Raw genomic sequence first — 21,633 nt, 5'->3', positions numbered from 1 at the left:
CACCAGAGACTTAGACTTTTCTTTCCTCGAGGATGTACTCGCGGCTGGAAAGACGGCTCAGTGGTTAAGTGTGATCGCTGCTCTTCCAGAGGATCCACAGTCAGCTGCCAGCACGCACAGGTAGCTCACTCACAAGTGCCTGTACCTCCAGCTCCAGGGGATACGACACTATTCTGGCCCTATGAGGGGAGTCAGGATCCCAGAGCAGGTACCTTATGAAGCAGGGGCTTGGGAAGAAGAGCACTTAATGGCCTATTCCTCCTGACTCACAGAGCCTGCTTCCTTACAGCATCAGAGACCACCAGCTCAGAAGTGGCACCACCCACAGTAAGCTAGGCTCTCCCACATCAACCATCAGTCAAGAAAATGAACCAAGGCTTGCCCGCAGGCCAGTCTGGTGGCATTCTCTCAGATGAATTTTACTCTTCTCAAACAACTCTAGCCTGTATCATGCTGACAAAGCTAGCTAACACATGCATGAGCGCGAATGTGAACACACACACACACACACACACACACACACACACACACACACAAATAAAAACAAATCTTAAAAAAAACCCTAAAACTACGTTTGAAGAGAGCACTAAAAAAACTGAGAATCAATAACTTACTAATGGATATTTACCCAGGAATTCCAGAAAGTTTTTCCTCTTATGGAAAAATGACTGTTCTTTTGACTTTATTATTGTATAGTCTAAGTCAGTTATTAATTTCATATTAATTACTCTGCTTGCTGATACTTTGTGTGCCATGTATAATGCCGGTATCCTCTTAGATCATCTTATTCTTAGTGCTCTGTGTTTTTATTGACTTCTTTATTCTCGCTGTGTTTTTATGACGTCTATACTTGAATTAAGAATTATGAATTAAGAAGGCATGAAGTCGGATTAGGCAGGTCAGTTTGGAGCAACAGCACAGATGGTCACTTTCTTGCTGTTCACCATGTCTGTCAAAAGGGAGAATAAATATGCACACAAAGCACTGGACATTGCCCACATCGGAGTGCCAGCCTGAAGGTGAGAGACCAGCTTAATTCCTGCAGAAGCAAAGGGAGAATTTTGGAATGTACTGACAGTTTTGTTTTTTTTATCAATCTCTTGGTTTATCTTTGTATAAATGGGGGAGGGGGAGACAAAGGGTTAAGACTGGGGTCCAAAACAGAATCTATGCTGTTTCCACTTTTTGGTCAGAATTTTCTATATGAGATGGAAACCTACATAAAATGAGTTTGCAGAAAGAAGGTCAGAGAGAGGAAGAAAGTGTTAGCTACTCGTCTATTCTGTTAAGTTCGGGGGTATTAAAAAATGTGAAAGTTGATGTAGGACCAGAGATGAACATAATCTGCTCAGAAAGAAAAGTGAAAATTACCCAGATTGTTATATAATTACAGTGTGGTCACAGACATAACGTAGTCCAGGGTAGTCAGACAGCAGTGAACAGAGAGCTGAGGTCTGATCTACAGTAGATGGAAGCTTACAGATTTTTCTGGAGGAGGTGTTTTTTAATCTGAACCCTGAATCTAAATCTGGATATGGGGAGGAAGGACTGAGAAGAGAAGAGAGTCTGAAGCACAAAATCACACATGCTCAGGAGCCCCCTCCTAAGCAAGATACTGACCTTTGTTCCCTGTGTTCACAGTGGATCAGCTTTCCCCACCTCTGCACCCTGAATATTATATTTGTTTTTTACTCTAATATACATTATATTATATATATATATTAGGACATCACACCTGTAGTTGCTGATGTAGAGAAACTGAGGCAGGAGGATTGCTCTGAGTTTGAGACCAACTATTAATCAATAGAGTGAGACTCTGTCTCACAAAAGGAGGGTGTGAGGTAGAGAGAAGGAAAAGGGAGGGGGGGAAGAAAGAGGCTAGAGCATAAGTCCTCAAAGAATTTTTACAAACAAGCTTTAATGTGTCACTTTGCCTGTTGGGGACTTTTCCTTCATGAGAAATCTCTCGAGTGCTCTCATACCAGCCTCTGTCACTTGGAGTTGAAGGCCATCCACGCATTTGTATGTGGCTGCAGTTCATCCATTCTCTTTGCTGATGTCCTTGTGTAACTACACCAGACTGCATTCACCCTTTCTGTCATCAGCCTCTATTGCCACTGAGACTTGGGATTTGGAAATAATCCATGCCCAGGAGATTTGGCCTCCTCCACTCTACCTTATCCCCTCCCCCATGTCTTGGCACTATCTGGATTTTTCTTGACAATCTCCTCAACCTGCTGTTTTTTTCAAATCCTGGTTTATCCAAAAGCTGAAGGCATGAGTGCTGATTAGCGCTGGGTCACCTCAGGAAAGAGGGTGAGAGTCGGGGGCTTCTGGTCCTAGGAAAGCAGAATTCTCTTAGTCGTAAGTAAACCTATTTGTCAGTGTGTGGCTGGTGCAATGTCCTTATGGGGAAGCTGCAGGGTCACCAGGATCCTTTCTGCAAGGAGCATCTTTTATCAGTGTCTCTCATTGGGGTGACTTTGCCCTCCTGGGAACACCCAGCATCTAGCAGGCAAGCATTCTCCATTGCACATCATAGAGAGAACACTTCTCCAGCATCATCTAGCAGGCAGAGGTCAGCAGTGTTACATTCATCCTATTGTTGGCAGAAGGGTCCCACAACAATGTACCACAGGACCCACAACGCTGAGGACAAGAAACTGACATCAACATCAACTTCAGGTTCAGTGCATAAAACATTGGTCATGCAAGCCATAAGGACTAAGTTCAAATCTCCAGAACCTGTAAAAAGCCAGGCATGATAGCTCGCATCTGTAATCTCCTCTTGCCTTTACTGAGGTGGGAGGTAGAGTCAGGAATCTCTAAAGTCCAAAGGCCAGCTGGCATGCTATATGCAGTGGTGAGCAGCAAAGAGATCCTGTCCCAAGCAAGGCGTAAAAAAAAAATCAAAGCCAAACCCCTTAGGTTGTCCCCTGACTGTCACACACGTGTGCTATGGCACATGTGTTCCTATACTCGTGCACATGCTACTTACGCAGTCTTGGAGCTCAGAAACAACTGACGTGTGCGAGTGGGAATGAACGTATAGTGGCTCAGAATCCTTTCTCTCTCAGACACATTTTGTGTCTCCAACCCTCCTGGCACTTAATACCCATTCCCACATTTAAACAGGAAGCTAAAAATAAACGTGACAGGGAAGAGACTATAAAGATAAAGATGGGACCACAGGTTTCACATTACCTCAATTCTGTTTTCTAATGTGATACCTATCGGCTAAGATTTCTTTGTTTGTGTCTAAAACTCATGAATAAAACAGATTGCGAACTGTAAAGCTTAAGAATTTGCTTGGCAAGTAAAAATTTAAGTTCACACCAGAGTATTTTTGTTGTGTCTGACTATCGTAAAGTTGGAATTTAGTCTTAAAAAAAAAAAACCTGTCCATTGCTTTAAAACTGACGAACGAGTTGAGAAAATAATTACTAATTTTGCATAAATATTATTGAAATATTTCTATATCATGGACAGAAGAGAGTGAAAATGATCCACGTATGTGTCAAATCCGATGCGCGAGGCAGCCCACTGAGTGTAACGACGGTGATCAGTCACGGGTGTACATTTTCCTCCACCACAGCATGGCAGGCCACGAGCCCCACTGGAGAAATGTGGACGAGCTCATGCCCAACTGCCCCAGCAAAGACCGCGCCTGGAGGGGGTGTGTTGTGTGGGGCCTTGCAAGCTGGCATCAGAGAGTAAGAAAACGGGGTCTTCCTTGGGCAGAAGCACGGCTTCGGAGTGGATAACGTGCACTTGCCTTTCAAGCCCGAATAACTTCTGAGAGTAAATTATCTATGGAGGAAGGAGAGACAGAGCTGAGGATGGAGGACAAAGATGAGCGGAGAGGGGGAGGAGATAAGAAGTTGGAAGAAGAAGAAGAGGAGGAAAGGAAATGGAGGGGGAGGAGAATAAGAAGATGGAGGACAGAGGAGAGAGCGACCAGGAGCCAGCACACGTACAGGGCTCGTTAAACTGCAGTTGACCGTAGCCAACCACCAGTGCAGATCCCGGCAACTGCCAAGTCCCTCTTTAAACTCAAATGCTGACTACCAAAAATTTCAGAAAGTTGGTAACGATGGGCTTTGAGAATAAATGGCCTCTTAGCAACCCTGAGACGCTCATAGTTCAACACTAGGGGTCTTTATTCAGCCCGGGTGGTGGGTTTCAGAGTCCCAACCCCTCCCCAGATACTGCCAAGGCTGTGTGTAGGTTGTGTTTTGAGCAAGGGACAGAGCGTGGTTCTTTACCTCTTGGTGAATTGTGAAAGGGACCTATGACCTCGAAAAGAAAGTTGAAAACCAATTTATCGAGCTGCTTTTAAAAATAACTGTAAGGAAATTTGACATGAACTAGCTGGGCAGGAAAATAGGGTGGAATATCGAACGCACCGAGTCATTCTATGTATCCTACTAGAGGTTGGAAGTTTGTTTAAACGTATACAGAGTTTTAAAGCCATGGTGTGCTCTTTGGGTAAAAGTGGGATGTTACTGCATAAGAAGAAAGGAAGGGAGAGAGAGAGGGAAGAAGAGAGAGGGGAAGGCAGGAAGGGAGGGGGCACGGGAGGGAGGGAGGGAAAGAGAAAGGGAGGGAGGGCAGGTGGGCGGGCCGCAGCAGGCTGGCTGATTACTGAAGCTTAGGCCTAAGTCTGGGAGGTACCTCACTGGTTATCTAGCGTATGATTTCTTTGCTCCCCTACTGGGGAGGAGGCAGGTTAGTGTGGGGTTTGTCCTGACAGGAGGACCACAAGAATAGAGGGACCTTGCACTCACAAGTCAGACCTGTCGTTTTTGATCATCCTTGCAGGCCCAGCCAGTCTCAGATCACTGCCCCAAGGAGATTCGCTCATTTCCCGGCGTGTAACTATTAGAGGAGGGGGGCAGAAATGCAGCTCGCACCCCTAGGATGAGCGTTCCTACAGTTCCACAGCAGCTGCGAACCAGCCCCCAGCATTGTAAAGAAACCCCCCTTCCTCTGCACGAGACTCTCCTGCTCATTGGCAAATGTCCTGGCCTTGTAGCCCAATGAGTCCAGAACCCTCCTAATGGGTTCAGAGAAAAGACAGCTGACTTTCACCCTGGCTGCCTTCCGCGGGGACCTAGCACTTCACAGGAAGAAACTGAAGAGCCACTGAAGGCCTTGTGCCTGCAAACTGACCTAAAAACACAAATCACCCAGAGAGCGCCCAGCCAAAAGCCAAAATTGGGTATCTAGATTCCCTCTCTGGTCTTCCCCTCCCTCTGCCCTATTTAACACACCAGCTGCCATGCTGGGTACTCACAGACGACTCAGCAGGAAGACAGGCTGCCCTGATTTAGTCCTGGTCCACAGACAGAGCGGAGCAGTTCCAAATACATCTCCAAGATCATAGTTCTGATGTCGATGGTCTACACAGGGCAAAAGGGGCCAGCAGTTCTCCCTACCAGTAAGGTGGCTGGCCACTGGCTCCAAAGAAGGGCGTCTGCTTTAGACTGGAGCCTTCCCGGTGAACTGGAGTCCAGCCTACCAGGGAATGGGATAAGAAAAGGCGAGGGCAGGACATCCAGACCCCTGCCAACGGGCGACAGGCACCATAGCTAAACTTCAGCTGCAGTGGGTCTAGTCTTGCAAGGGGCAACGGAGCCGCAGTAATTTTGGCAATGTCGGGGCTCACAGGAGTGGGGGCCAAAACCAAAACTAGTCCTTGACGACTGAATGATCTCAGGATGCCTGCAGGACTGCTCCTAAGAAGGTGCAGTTCTCCGTCACTGCCACTAGGGAGCGCGGTGATGTCTCCTCGGCTTCTGAAAAGGCAAAGCTATTAGCTTAATCTACCATTCTCTGCTTCTAATTCTATTTCCAGAAACACTCACGGTTTTTATTTTTCCCAGTGGGGCTGGGACAGAAGGCGGGAGAAAGAAAGAGACTCAAATCTACGAAGGGGTGGTCTCCTTGCAGACATGTTCCTCTCTACACTCCTGCCTTCACATCCACACACACCAGCTCACATTTGGGGTCTGCGCACTGCTACCCAGTAGAGGATGTGGAATTGGGAAAGCATGTAAGTGACACGTGCTTATATCCCAACATTAGGTGAGAAATGGGCAATATGTTTAACTGAATGTGTGCCGTCACTACAACTCAGTGAAAATATATTTATTTGAAGGGTTGAAGAGAAAATATTGGGAGGAAAAATGCACAGAAATGCGTCTACTTCCATTGAGTTTATATATGGATTTTTATCTCTTCCAATTTTTATGTAGTATATAGTACAGTTACTTTAATGATTTGGATGACTTAAAAGTATATCAACTTCACTATGATGAAATAAGGAGTTTGACCAGAGCAGTGGAACTCTGGAAACACTTGGGGATTTGTTAAAATATGATTCCTGGGGCTGAAGAGATGATGCAGAGGCTGGGTGTTTGCTGCTCTCTCAAAGACCTGAGTTCAGTTCCCAGCACCCACACTATACGACTCACAAGTGCCTGTAACTCCAGCTCTAGGAGATTGACATCCTCTTCTGGCTACCTCAGGCACCCCAACTCATGTGTGCATGTGTACACACAAGCAAACACACACACACACACACACACACACGAGAGAGAGAGAGAGAGAGAGAGAGAGAGAGAGAGAGAGAGAGAGGGAGAGACAGAGAGAGAGAGAGAGAGAGAGAGAGAGAGAGAGAGAGAGAGAGAGAGAGAAAGAGAGAGAGAGAGAGAGAGAGAGAGAGAGAGAGAGAGAGAGAGAGAGAGAGAGAGAGATGTGTATGCTCCGAGAAGTTATTTACAGGACCACGGTGAACTTGCCAGTCGCCACCAGCTACCTATCAATCCTCACAGGATGCTAGGTCTTACGAGGCCCTCCCCTTGAAAGGAACGAAAGAATGTTGATGGTCCCAATTTTCCAAATATATATTAAATTCAAGGTAGTCACAAAAATGTGCTCTTCCAAATTAAAACATCTGCAAGCTGAAAAGAAAGTATTTCTTGAAGAGAAGCTTCCGGGCTGAGACTCCATGGTGGTGGGTAGAGAAATTGCCACAAAAGCACTGAGCCACTCCTTTCTAACCCTGGAAATCTGCCCCAGGGCGTTCTTTTCACACAAGCTGGACATTAGCAGGGTTGGGCAGGGCCTGAGAAGGACTGGCCTACACATAGCTGTGTAAGACTCTGATGTCAGATGTTCCAACTCCCTGGTACTAAGAGGAACCATCATAGTGAAAGGGAAAAATACTAATTTATATTCAATCATAAAACAAAATTGTAGCTGTTATTTACCACTTGCTGCATTCTAAGCCCCAAGGACAGTACAAAAATCACCATTTCATTTACCCAAAAGCTTCAATCTAAGAGTCCAGGACCTTAGAGTTATGTGAGACAATTTTGATTCAATGTGATAAGTGTACAAATTTATGTTGTGCAGAGTTCTGAGGCAAGAATGGTCAGCTAAGAAGGCAGTTTAGACAAGCATGTGTGTGTGTGTGTGTGTGTGTGTGTTGACTATTCATCTGCATGTATGTCTGCGAACAATGTACACACTGTGCCCAAGAAGGCCAGAAGATGGCATCAGATCCCCCGGAACTGGAGAGGCAGACAGATGTGAGTTGTCGTGTGGGCAGTGGGAACTGAGCCTAAGTCCTCTGCAAAAGCAGCCTGAGCTCTTAGCCACTGAGTAATCTCTCCAGCCCCCTGGTTCAAGTCTTAAAGGGAAAGAAGTAGAAGAATGTTATGAGGAAGAAGGAAAGAGTATGAATAGTCTTGACTCGAAGGGCTGAAAGAATGAGAATGAACTCGAGAATTCACGAGACTTCACTATGGCAGTGAGACGAGCAGAAGCAAGGACCCCTAGCTCCACCCTTAGGAAGTTTGCCCTGACCCTGGAGGCTGTGCTGCCCAGATGCAGGTTGGCATTTGAGGAGGTATAGCTTACTAGCTGCCTTCCTTGCTGCCCAGAGAGCCTTATCTCCCAGCCTGGCTGAAACCCTGGCCACTCCCTTCTGGGAAGAAACTACACCAGCAGGAAAGGGCACGGTGGAGTCTTGTACTCGACAGTCTTGCAGTCTCCCTGGGCCCTCACACAAATATTTGGCTCTTCCTTCAAAGCAAGCTCCAGCTTTGAGCAGATCTCTGAAGTATTCTTGTTCATTGTTATTCTGAGCCCTAAGTCATGAGATTCCCATGCAGCTTAACCACTATGACATTCCCATGAAACTTAACCAGTAACACATTAGGAATCGTCCATCATGAAAATCCCTTACTGGGAAAAGAGAACTATGTGCAAATGTCACACCATACTTACTGATCGTATCAACTTGACATTGAAACGTTCACTCCCATCTGCGTTAACTCAGAGTTTTTACTGTAAACCTGTAAATATTAGACTGGTGCAAACATCCCATTTTGAAGATGATGGGCTTACCAACTGTATTAGTTACTGCTCTCATTACTGTAGGGGAAAAAATCTGACAAAATGAACCTAAGGGAGAGATTATTTTGACTCAAAGTTGCCCACGTGACAGGGCCAGGGTGGTAGCGGGAGCACACGGCAGCTTGTGACATTGGACTAGTCAGGCAGGAGAGAGAGAAGATTGCTGGTGCCAGCTCGGTTCCTCGTTTTATAGTCAGTCTGGAATCCAAGGTTATGGGATGGCACTACACATATTTAGGGTAGGTATTCCCACCTCAATTAACCTAGTGTAAAACTCCCTGACACTCATGCCCAGAGTTTCATCTAGGTGATTTTAGATCCTGTCAAATTGGCAATCTTAACCATCACACTAGCTAAGGCCTCTAGGGATGACACCGGCATCAAGCATAAGGGGGTTTCTTTGGCTGACTTCAGCAAGAAAAGGAGAGCCCTAGGACTGCCTCATGGGTCGAATTGAGGCTGCTTATGAAAACTGGGCCTGTGTGGATGAGTCTAAGGAAGGCCTGGAAACTGGGAATTCTGGACTGGATTTCATCAAAAGAGAAGGCAAATCTACAGCCAGGCAATCATTATTGACTAATTGCTACACTAAGTCAAGCATGATCTACTAGGTGGGGTGAGGGAAGATGAAACAGAGGTTGAGTTGATGTTTGGAGATTGAGGTGAGGTTCGCAGTTGAAAGGAGAGAAGCCAGGGCATTAGGCTTGCTGGTCAACCCTCTACCACTGAGCTATACCTGCAAGTCTTGAGCTGAGGTCAATACAGGAGCACCCATGAGATTCTGACAGTCAGGAAAGAGGATGATTTTGTGACATCTGTGGACTCCACAGCCCTCTCTCTGTCCTGACACAGAGATGGAGGACCCTTGCATACCCGGTTACACTCTGTGGGTGCTGTCCATGCTCAGCTGGAGTCTTGGGGTCTGGCTGCAGGCAAGGCAACCCTGGTTTTGTTCTCGTTCTCTCCTCACATAAAGGACTCCTGCAGGTGTCCCTGAACCCTTTTAACAGCTCTTCACAGTCACTGCACAGCCTGTGGGACCCCCTTTACTCTAATGTCCCATGAGAAACAAGCAGGCTCCTTCTGCACCGACCTCCCAGTTGTCCTCCGGGTCCTTGAGTGGTTGTCACGGTGCCAGGAGACCCACACTGCTCACCTCCCTCACTCAGTACTTGTAATGACTGGGGAACATGGAAGCAGAGTTCTGTGCCTAACATGAGACCTTGTGCCCTGACTTAACCCTACATGACTCAACTGCCTGTGGCTCTAGATTCCCACACTCAGAGGACAAAGGCATGATTCTGTAGGAACTGTGCAAGCATTCAATGACCTTTACACTACTTCTTTCTCAATACTATGTGGACTAGACATGCATCAGTTTTGGATCAAGTGCAGATGAGGAAAAGTCAGAGATGATGCTTTGGGGGGAGGGGGCTCTCAGTAATGAAGCAGATCCAAGATGTGTAAAATCATAGTATTGAGCTTTTTAAATATTTTTATTTTATGTGCATGGGTGCTTTGTCTATTTGGGACCCACATGTGTGCAGTGCCCACAGAAGTCAGAAGAGGGTGTCTGAAACCCAGGAGCTGGAGTTAGAGATGGTTGTTAGCTGCCATGTGGACACTAGGAATTGATCTCAGGGCCTCTGGAAGGGTAGCCAGTGCTCTTTGCTGTTGTGATATCTCTGCAGCCCTGGCAGCTACTATTTTTTTTTAAGGAACCCAAAGGCTGTGCCTATTCATTTCACCTAATTGATGGAGCAGTGTTGGGAAGTAGGTATTTATTGACCCTGTTTTACAGACAGAGATAAGGTTGCTCAGAGGCATGAAGTCGTCCTTTATGAATAACTCAGTTAATGAGTGGCCAAGTCACTAGTCACAGCCAGAGCCATCTGACTCAACCTCCCAGACTTCCAGCAAGTCCAGCAATTGTCTCCCCCATTCCTCGCCAATGTGGACTTTCCTGAGTGTCTCCTGGGGTCCCTGTGAAAGCACCTTAGCCTTTAGCTCATCTTACCATGTATGTCAGTGCCTAGGAGCCTGGGACATATTCTGACCCTCTGATGTACAGCATAGCCACTTAGGGGTGACAAATAGAAGCAATGGCCCAGGAGCATAGCCATCCATACACAAGGTCCCAGTCCTCCCCACCTTTGCCTGTAAAACTCCATCCCAGCCCATAGCTCCCCAGAGTCAAGTCAGAACAAGGAGTGAGCACTAGTCTACTAATCTCAGAGGAAGGTGCAACCCTGGATCAAAGCTGGACATTGTAGGCTGCTGTTAAGGTGAGCGAAGATCTCTCCAGAAGGCGTCACACAAGAATCCTCTAGGTTCAATTTTAGGAACTGATCTGGGTCCTCAGGGCCTCTGTGGCTTAGTACTATCCATACAACATGGAGACATCTCCTCTGAGTGTATCTTTCTTGCCAGTGCAACGACTCTCGAAATTGTCCACCATCATGCTGCACAAGGGGGCCCAACCAGATTAATGAATCATCAGTCTTAGGTGATGTGTCATCAAATACCTGACAAATGCACCTTAAAGGAGAAAGGGTTTATTTGGGATCACAGTTTGAGGTTACAGCCCTTTTGATAGGGGAGTCATGGTGGCTGGAGCTTGAGGAGGTAGCCGGTCACATCGCATCTCCAGTCAAGAAGTAGAGAGCCGTGAATGTTTGAACTCAGCTCACAATTTCCTTTCTATACAACCCACAATCCAAGCCCAAGGAACGATACAGAGGTATGTCTTCACATCTCAATTAACCTTGTCATAATATCCCTCACCACAGACATGCCCAGAGTTGATCATTGATATTAACCATCATAATCAAGAAGAGAGTTGCCCAACCAGGAAAATAATCCAAGAACCCTCTCAGGAAAGAAAGGTAGGGACCTACCTACCCACCACAATTGCATAACCAATGGTCACTGTGATAGGAAAGTCCACATTCAGGATGACTGTAAGCCATCAACTTACCCAGAGACGTAGCCACCCACAATGTGTATGTTAGCTCTTATGCTAGACTCCAGCACGTTCACTGGACATACGGTGTATCACTCTACCGGAGCTGCCACAAAAGAACCACAGGCTGGCTGGTTTATGCACAGAAATTGATTGCCTCATGATTTTGATGGATACTCATGATCAGCTTCTCTAAAATTGTCTCCTCCACTTTCCGATGAGTTCCCACTACCCTGTGCTGTAGTTCTTATCCCATCTCCTCCCCCACATCCCATGGGTATGGATGTACATGTATGTGGACACAAGAGGCCAAAGGATAGCCTTGGGTGTCATTCCACAGATGCCATCCACCTCTTTTGTTGTCATTGAGCAAAGATCTCTTACTGGCCTAGAACCCACCAAGTAAGCTAGGCTGACTGATCAGAGACCCCCAATGATTTTTACCATTTCCAATTGTATCTCAGGCCTGATTTCATTTTTTAATCTAAGTCCTGGGGATCAAACCCTTTACTAACTGAGCCATCTCTCCAAACCCTAGAATCTTCTTCTAAGGGCATGGGTCACATTGTTTTAGGGTCTACACCTAAATGAGGTCCAAATGACCTCATTTAACCTGAAGTAGGACTGTAAAAGCCCTATCTACTTATCTATAGTTTTCAAGATCTGTGGTTCTTTGAGTCATTTGAGGCAACACAGGCCTTCCGACCGGGGTTCTGAGCTGCAAAGTGGGGATATTATGGATATCATAAATATGTCTTAATTTTCTTGGAGATAAAGAGCCCCTGGGGAGAAAAGAAGCTTAGATGTATACATGATATTGAAAAGAAAACAGTAGGGCTGGAGAGATGGCTTAGCGGTTAAGACTGCTCTTCCAGAGGTCCTGAGTTCAATTCCCAGCAACCACATGGTGGCTCACAATCAACTGTAATGGGATCTGATGCCCTCTTCTATTGTGTCTGAAGACAGCTACAGTATACTCATATATAAATAATAAATAAATCTTTAAAAAAGAAAAGAAGAGAAAACAGGGTCCTTTCCTGGCAGTGTGGGAAGCAATAGCCCAGCTAAGGCACACAGAAGCCAGCTGGCAGCTAGTTGGGGGATCGAGGTGGTGGGGGGCAGCAGCCCCTTTCAGCAAAGTGATTAAGACTTTCTGACTCTCTGGCAGCTCCAGCAGGAACTGGCAAGAAGCCAGGAAGAAGTGCTTATCTGACTCATATTGAGAGTAATGACAAAACTCACCCTCTGGCACAGAATAGAACTATCATCTATTCGAGGATGTGCATGGCGTGAACCCAAAAATGAACTCTCCCTGCCTTGAGAGGTGTTCTTCCCACATAGCCTGTCTGCAAACAGGCTGTTGCCTTAGGTTCACCCAGCCTGGCCTCAGCCAAGTAGAAATTTCCAAGGCCAGTTGCCACGCTCTCCTGGCAAGCTCAGAAGGAGTACAGTGATAGGCAGTGCCTAAGAACAGAGCAGGGGTTGGAAGGGCTCTCTCCCACACCCTAGAAACCTTTGCGTAGGCAGTGAGTTACTACTCTGCAAGGGGTAACCAACTCAACAGAAATAAATCAGGGAGTCTAGGTAGATAGCTCTGTCAGTAAAGTGCTTGCCTCACGAGCCTCAGGATATGGGTTTTACCCACATAACATGTAAACAGAGGCGCAGGAGCGCACGTGTGTGTGTGTGTGTGTGTGTGTGTGTGTGTGTGTGTGTGTGTGTGTGTGCACTTTAATCTTAGAGCTGGAGAGGAAGACATGGCACATGGAAATTCAATGGCCAGCAGGCCTAGCCTAGTTACTGAGCTCCAGGCTCATGAATGAACCTGTCTTTGACAAGGTTGTCATTCTGCCTCCACATGTGTTTACCTATACATGGTCACACACATACACGTGCTCAAATACATACATGTGCTCACATGCATACACTTGAGCACACATACAAAGAGAAAGAGAGGCATAATAAAAAGAAATAAAATGTAGACCCCTGAGGAAGATCCCGGAAAGCCCAAGAGAACAAGGTGTGGGATCTTCACACCTGGGTCTGAGTCCCAGCTGTGTCATCTGGTCCAGGTGACTATGAACCCAGCCCCTCTAGATCCCTGGACCTCATGTTTATTCATGGTGAGGTGACCAGTGAGACCCAGCCCCAGGCTGAGGATGAAATAAAATGAAACATTTTTCAGTTATTCCTTGATGGTTGTGAAACAAATATTTGCAATGTGTTTACCAAGCAGTCTGCACCGTAGAACTGGCCTGATTCGTGTGCCGCCCCCAAGGTGCTTCCTTCCTTTTATTGCAAAAGTGTTGAACTAGATAAGGAAGTTTAAAGGACGTTGAATTAGCATATTCCCTCCAGACAGCCAGTAATTGTTAACATTTCCTTGTATTTGTTTTTTCTCTCTATTGATATATTCCTCTGTATGTGTGTGTGTGTGTGTGTGTGTGTGTGTGTGTGTATGTGTGTGTGACCCTTGTAAAACTGACTGAGAGGAACAGGAGAATGAGAGGAGCAGTAAACTGAACATATGGACTCTCTCTCTCTCTCTCTCTCTCTCTCTCTCTCTCTCTCTCACACACACACACACACACACACACACACACACACACACACGCCAGCACACACACATGCCCTCCTTGAAGTTGTGGATATAACAATATTTGATTTTTTTAAGTGTATATGCTTGTGTAGTGTGCACATGTGTACATGTGTTTGCATGTGTGTGGATACACTGTGCACATGTGTGTGAATGCAAGTCAAGGTTCAAGATTGACATTAAGTGTTATCTAGATTATTCTCCACCTTATTGAGTTCGATTCTTCTCACTGAATCCAGAGCTCACTTGGCCAGTCCATCCGACTGCCAGTTTGCTCTAAGGACTTCCTGTCCTGGTCTAGCCTCTATTGGGATTACAAGCGAGCTGTCATGCCTGGTTTTAACATGGGTCCTGGGGATCTAAACTCTGGCCCTCAAACTTCGGGAGCTAACACTTCATCTGAGATTTTATACTATCCAGTATCTAGTCCACACTCACAGCTCTCCATCACCTCAAGAATCTTACCGATGGCATTTTCCAAACAGGATCCAGTCAGGACTGCCCTACCTCTTGAGTTTCTGGTGTGCTTGGCACCCACTTGAATGCCTGGTGTTCATAGTGACATACAAACATGCCACCCATGGTCTTCCATGGACTTGGCTCCTTGCTCTTTCACTATCTACCCGATGTGTCTCTCCTGAGACAGGAAGCATCCCCAGAACAGGGCCTGTCTTCATCCCCAAGATGTTCAGGCCCAGGGCACAGTAAGCCGGAAGCAAATGGTTATGGAATATTTGCTTCATCAAACAAAGGATGAGAGGCAATATATACTTTTATTACATAGAATTGTTTATTTTTTCCACTTTACATTCCCATTTATTAACTTTACATCCCAATTGCAGCCCTGCCCCCCCTCCCAGTCTCCCTTCTCCTCCTACCCCACCTCCCCATCACCTCTGAGAAGGGAGAGGTCCCTCCTGGATACCAACCCACACTGGCACCCAAAATCACTACAGGATTAAGCTTATCCTTTCCCACTGAGGCCAGACAAGATAGCCCAGTTACAGGAGTGGGATCCACAAACAGGCAACAGAGCAAGGATAAGCCCTGCTCTAGTTGATGAGGGGAGGGTCCCCTATAAAGACCATGCTGCACATCTGCTAGAAACATGTAGGGGGCTGGGTCTCGCCCTTGTATGTTCTTTGGTTGGTGGTTCAGTATCTGGGAGTCCCCAAGAGTCCAGGTTAGTAAACTCTGTTGGTCTTCTTTTGGAGTCCCTGTCCTCTCCGGGCTACTCACTCCTTTCCCCAACTCTCCCACAAGACTTCCTGAGCTCCTTCTAATGTTTGGCTGTGGGTCTCTGCATCTGTCTCAGTCAGTTGCTGGCTGGAGCCTCTCAAAGCATAGTTATGCTAGGCATAACACAGTATCATTAATAGGGCCAGGGATAGGTTCTCCCCCATGGGATGGATCTCAAGCTGGGCCAGTCATTGGTTGACCATTCCCTCAGTGAGCTTCATGTTATTTCATTGGAGAATCCAATGCCCATGCAGGAAACCATGGAAACACCCAAGAGGCACAGAAGACCCAGCCTAGGTCTGGTCTCACTTTCCCACATAGAATCGGAGCCCTCTCAAGTCACTTGGACTCCTGTTTCAGTCTGGACCTTAGACGGGAGCTAGGACCAGAAACTGAAAGGAAGGGGTCTATCCAGGTCACAAGCCTCTATCAAAACTCACACAAGGAGCATGTGAGCATCTGGCTCTGTTCCTGTTGTAGATCTTACAGACACGAGTCTAAGTCCTTTGGGTTTCTACAGAGCCAGGAAACCATTCCAGAAGAGCAAAAGCAGAATGAAGGATGCGTCTGCCTGTTCGTTGCCACACCGCTCACTACCTTAATGGGAGTGTGAAGCTTACCCCAGCTTCTGATGTTGCTTGCACTCAGAGCAACTCTTCTCAAACACTACCATGCATGTGAATCGCTTAGGGAGCTCGGGGCAGCCAGTGAGCTTTCCCATCAGATGTTAAATGGGCTCCAAGAGCCTACACATCTCACAAGCGTCTGAGCGATGCTAATGTTGTGGGTCCCCAAGTGACCGTTTGAAAAACAACATTCCAAGGTGTAATTAGCAGGAAAGAAGACATTCTAAAGACACATTCGTGTCTCTTCACCTATCTGACTATTGAAACAATGGACCCCATTGTAGGAATGCCCCTGCCCCAGAAAGCTCATGTTGGGAGAGGAAAAAGGTACCAGATAGAAGGGTGAATGTGCCTCCTAGACAGAGATTTATTGTCAGACTGTCTTAAAGGATGAAACTGAAGCCCAGACAATGCTGGGTCAAGGGTGGGTGGGCCACACCTTTATCAGGACTGTATACCCTTGGCTGGCTATTAAACATTAATCTCACTATAGGACCCCATATATGGACTTGGAGTGGGGCCACTGGATCTCTTTGTTCCTCTTCCCAGTGTGTCCACATTGAACAAATTTTATTTCTGTTTTTTTTTCCCCTACTAATTTGCTTGTTTTAATTGATTTCTCAAAGATGGATGGCTGCATTTGGCTTTTTGGGCGTAAGAGTTTGACCCCAAGGTCAATAACAAAGGGACAGTTAACTGGCTTCCATTGTGACTTAGTGATTAGACCCACTAGTAGACACCAGGCAGCACGTAAGCACGGGAGGGGTCAAGGAAAAGGAAGAAATACAGAGATAAATAAAGCTCACTCCCCTGATTCAAGTCACCTGCAAAGACTTTGGTATGGCTATGCTGTCACCTAAATGAGTGTCATTCTTCTAACAACCTAGAATCTATAAAAGATTTGTGTATGTGTTGTGTGCAGAGGGGCGTGTGTGTGTGTGTGTGTGTGTGTGTGTGTGTGTGCAGTACATCCATGTGGGTGCTCAGGTATGTGTGCCTATGCATGTTTGGAGTCCAGAAGAGGATACCAGATGTCCTGCCCTATCACTGCCTTACAGACAGGATATCTCACTGACTCTAGAGCTAGGCTAAGCCACTGGCAAACCCCAGCAATTATGAAGGATAATTTAAATGCCTTTTATTTATTCTTTGACAATTTAATACTTGTAGAAAGTGTATCTTAACCATAGCCACCCCAATGCCTCCCTCCTGTTGCTCCCAGGTACTCCCAGGCCTTCCCCTTCCCACTTCATATCCTCTCTAAAGGATATTTTTTTTTAATTCTCCTTTTAACTATGAGGAAACTAGAGCTGACACAGCCTAATCACCAGGCATCACTGATGAAATATCACAGTAAAGTCTGACTTGAAGTCAACCTGACTCCAAGGTCTATACAGTTCTCCACACTTCATACACTTCTTACCAAGTTCTCCGGAACACTGAGAAAGGCCTGGAGGCAGGTGCACAGCCTTTGAAACCTACCAGCAGCGACTGGGGCTAGGGCGGGGCTGCAAGCAAGCGGAGACTCTGGATCCTACCAGAGAGGAGGTAGGGCGTAGACAGTTGCCATGGGCTGCTTTCTCTGGGGCCTGTTGCAATTTCCAGTGATTACTTTTACCCCAGCAGGCCCAAGCCATTTGTAACAATTTCCAAATGCTCTGTAAGATACTATCACTGTGCATACCAGCCAGTTTCAGCCTTGAGCTATGGCCCAAAGCTTGTCACCAGAAGTCCATATGACCTTGGGTGACTCACTGTAGAGAGCCAGGACCTCCTCACAGCTTTCCTTTCTGACACAAAATCCCCAAAGTCCTCTTCCAACTTCCACTGAGCCAGCCAGGAAGCATGCATTGCACACACACACACACATACACACACACACGCACTCACACACACACACACACACACACACGCACACACACACACACACACACACATACATACAGACAGACATACACACACACACACCGCACACATGCATATACATACACATTATTACACACAGACAATACACACTCATATAAGCTCTCAGAACTCCCACCCCATGTTTTTCAGTCCAGACCAAGTATCTGGGACTCACTCTCCAGACGTCTCTCTCTCCTTCCTAACTACCTACACATTGATTGAGTAGACTCTGAGCTACACGCTGTACTGAGTATTGGGAGGCAAGATAAATAAAATCCATCAACCCCTGGAGAGAAGACCTAGCCTGGGCCACAGCTCCTCAGCTCCAGAATATAGAGCAGAGAGAGTCAGGCTGAAGGAGGGCGAGCAGTCCAAAGTCACACAGTAAATTAGGGTTAATGAGATGATATATACACAAAGACGCTCTGCGGGATGTCTGGCGCCAGTAAATAAGTAGAAACTAAATGTCTATTTCCAGTGGCAGGCCAGGGGAAGAGTCAGTTATCTGCGGTGCAATCATAAACTATTAAGTGAAGAGGCTTTTTGTCCACCCTGGAGAACTGCAGGGAGGGAGAAGCAGAGGTCTCCCCAGAGAGCAAGGCTGCTTGAAAGCATTCAGTGAGCACACGCAAGGGCAGTGGGCTTGTTAGCAAGGGGTGGGGATGTGGGGGACAGGGACAATCAGCCATGCTGGGGAGGCTCCCCAGGGCCCTGGTCTTTCCTAGATGGCTGCTCAGAAACCCATCTTCGAGCGTCCCAGGCTCAGCTGTTTCTGCTGTCATACTCCTCATCTGGATAATGGGGTGTCGGGAAGCAGTTGGAAGCCATCAGTTAGTGCGTAACTCCATGCTCATTGGGCTGTATTTCTAAGCATGCTCCCCTAAGACCCACAGCAGAGGTAAATCTCTCCCCTTCCTCATTCCACGGCTTGGAATTAAAATGCCGCCCAACATTCTCTCCTAGAGAAATTGAGATTTACGGGCCATTGTCAATATCAACACATGCTAGCCATTATTTGAAAGTCCCCTTGTTCCTTGGGACCAGTTGCTATTCACTTTGAAAGATAATGTGGCTTTCTAATCTCCAAAGGTTGCTGGGGGTGGGGATGGGGAGTCTTAACACTCCTTCTCTGGAGATATTTTGATTCTTTTGTTCTGCTTTTGCTGTTGATAGGAGCCCCAGCCTGCTGTCCCTCTCGATCAGACATTCCAGTGTTCTCTAAGGCTCTGGAACAATGCAGGAGAAGCCAGATCCTCTTTAGTCCAGGGTGTCCAGGGTAACAGTGTGTAGAGATCCTTCCACACTGTTTGATTTTCTCTTGTTTCCCAACACATTGCAAGAAGCAACTTAAAGGAGGGTTTGTTCTGGCTCTGTTTAAGAAGGACACAGTCCATCACCACAGGGGATGTGCGGTGACAGTGCATGAGACAGCCACTCACATTGTATCTACCGCCAAGAAACAGGAGACAGGAAGTGGGAGAGGCTATAAAGCCTTTAAGGCTACCCTCTAGTGACCCACTTCCTCCAGGAAGGCTCTACTTCCTAAAGGTTCCACAGCCTTCCACAACACTTTACCAGCTAGGGATCAAGTATGACCCTCAGGACCACTTCACACTCAAATCACAACTCACACATTAGCAAGCAACACTATGCCTGGCTCTTAGACCTAAGCCCCAAGTTTACGGTCTTGACCTGGGATGAGACTTCCAAGGAGCTTCCTGGAGGAACAGTAGGTAGCTCCTTTGTAAATGCTTCTCACCCTTTGTGCTGTACAGAGTATGGAAACTGAGACAGGCACTGAACTATTTTGGTTACTGTGTCCCAGATGAGTGAGTGCCTAAACCCCTGTGTACATGTGTACACAGTCTGGGTTGCTAGGCCCTATACAGAACTAGTAAGTCAGTGGGCCTTGGAGAGAGCCTAGAAATACAATGTTTCCCACAAGGTCCTAGGTGCTATTGTTACACATTATAATGTTACTGATGCTGGTCCTGGATCCTAGCTGAGGATCCTCTAAGAACTAGAGTGGGGGTGTGAGGTTGCTATCTATCTGTCACCCAAGGAAAAGACTACCAACCCTCAAGGGCTGGGGTGCCATTCATATGGTAGAATACCCCTGGGTTTGATCCTCAGGACCACATAAAGCAGGCACAGGGCTATCCTGAGATGCCAGCACTTAAGAGGTAGAGAGAAGGGCGAGAGACTCTTGGTTTTCTTCCGAAGCCTTCCTCTCCTGGGGTGGGGTATGAGGTGCGGAAAGCGCTGCGTTCTGCTTACACTGGAGCACCCTGTGGTGGGAAGGAAGAGCCCGAGGAGACCCTGCTTCTGGGACTCTTAACTCCCCATTCATGTGCCTCACCCCCCAGGGAAGTATGGGCACAGACAAGACGCAGGGGTCTTCATTCCTTGGATGTAGATCTTGTATGAGTTAATTCTGGTCCTGTCCACTGCTGGTAGCCTTATGTCACAAGACAGTGCTGTGAGGATGGTGTATATGGTGTCCTGGAGTCTCATCTGACACCAGATGCTCCCTTGTCCTTTCCTGTGGGCCACAATGTCCCCATAATGTCCCCATTTACAAAACCTCAGAAACTACCTGGGTTTTGTCCTCTTTCTCATCCACTTAGAGTCAAAGGAGAGACCCTGCTATGGTTTGAATGCTGCCTCCAACACACACAGCACACAACACAATTATGCCAGAGACTGGAGGGAGGTGGGACCCTTAAGGGGTCGTGAGGGTTTCCTCGTGATGAATCGATAGATTATGATGCTTCATGATCCATGAATTATCACTTACAGATGAGGACTGCGGCTTCCCTGACTCCAGTGCTCTCAGCTGAATGAACGTCTATTGGTTATAGTTGTCTCACTCTCTAGTATTTTGCTATAGCTGTAGGACAGTAGACTAAGAGAGGCACACATGCACACACACTAATACACACACACACACACACACACACACACACACACACACACACAACCACCACCTCCACCACCACCACTACAATCCTCTACTTCGTCGGTCCACTTTCTACCTTCAGATGGCTAAATTAGCCACATACTCTATGTGCACACAAACTCCCCAAACCCCACTACCAAGTGGGACCACAGGTTTAAGTTACTTCACACTGAAGAGAAGGTTCAACTGCTAAGAGCTTGTACTGCTCTTACAGAAAACCCAAGATTGGCTCCCAGCACCCGCACTGAGTGGCTTACAACTGCCTGTAACTGCAGCTCCAGAGAACAGAGAACCCCTGTCTTCCACAGGCACCTGCACCCACAGAGAGACACACATTCATATACATAATCAAGATATCTTAGGAAAGGTCAAACCCCTTAGCAAACGTCCAGCTTAGGGCCACTGGCCACTTTCTGCCTCCCCCCAGGAAACCCACCTTGAAAGACCTCAAGAGCAAAGTTACTACAGGAAAGAGAGATGTAAATTGTTACCCTGGTGATTCCTACTTCCTCTTCTCCAATCTCCATGGGACAAGGTGTTGACACTAACAAGGCCTGCTTCTTTAGGAGGCCTGGAGTTGGAAGGATCTGGCTGCAATTGCTGGCAGCTCTTTGCAGAGAATATGCACTTCTTAGCACCTGGTGTTTTCAGCAGAGCCATGGTGCAACCTGTTCTCCGCTTTCTCACACTCGGCATCTGTAGAAGTATTGTACACTCACCAATTAACCACTGGAACAAGCTCACAAGCTCACAAGCTCACACTTAGTATCTGCAACATGTTGCCATGGTCATCAGTTCTACCGCCCCCATGATGATCCTAGGAGACACTTAACCTGAGGAGACAGACTTAGAAAGGTTAAGGACAAGGCCAAAGTCACAGAGACCAGAAGTAACATCGGGATGAAAACCCAGCCCCGTGGGC

General features: G+C 46.9%; 1 protein-coding gene across 1 annotated transcript in view; it reads left to right on the top strand.

Annotated features, from left to right (window-relative positions):
- Positions 1-21,633, top strand: part of Lipc (lipase C, hepatic type) — a 125,386-nt gene that overhangs the window by 1,073 nt on the left and 102,680 nt on the right. The window lies entirely within an intron of this gene.

The sequence above is a fragment of the Rattus rattus genome, chromosome 8 (assembly GCF_011064425.1).
Source record: "Rattus rattus isolate New Zealand chromosome 8, Rrattus_CSIRO_v1, whole genome shotgun sequence".
In the NCBI taxonomy this organism is placed as follows: domain Eukaryota; kingdom Metazoa; phylum Chordata; class Mammalia; order Rodentia; family Muridae; genus Rattus; species Rattus rattus.
The sequence above is the reverse complement of the archived record's forward strand: the minus strand, read 5'-3'. Positions and strand labels throughout refer to the sequence as shown.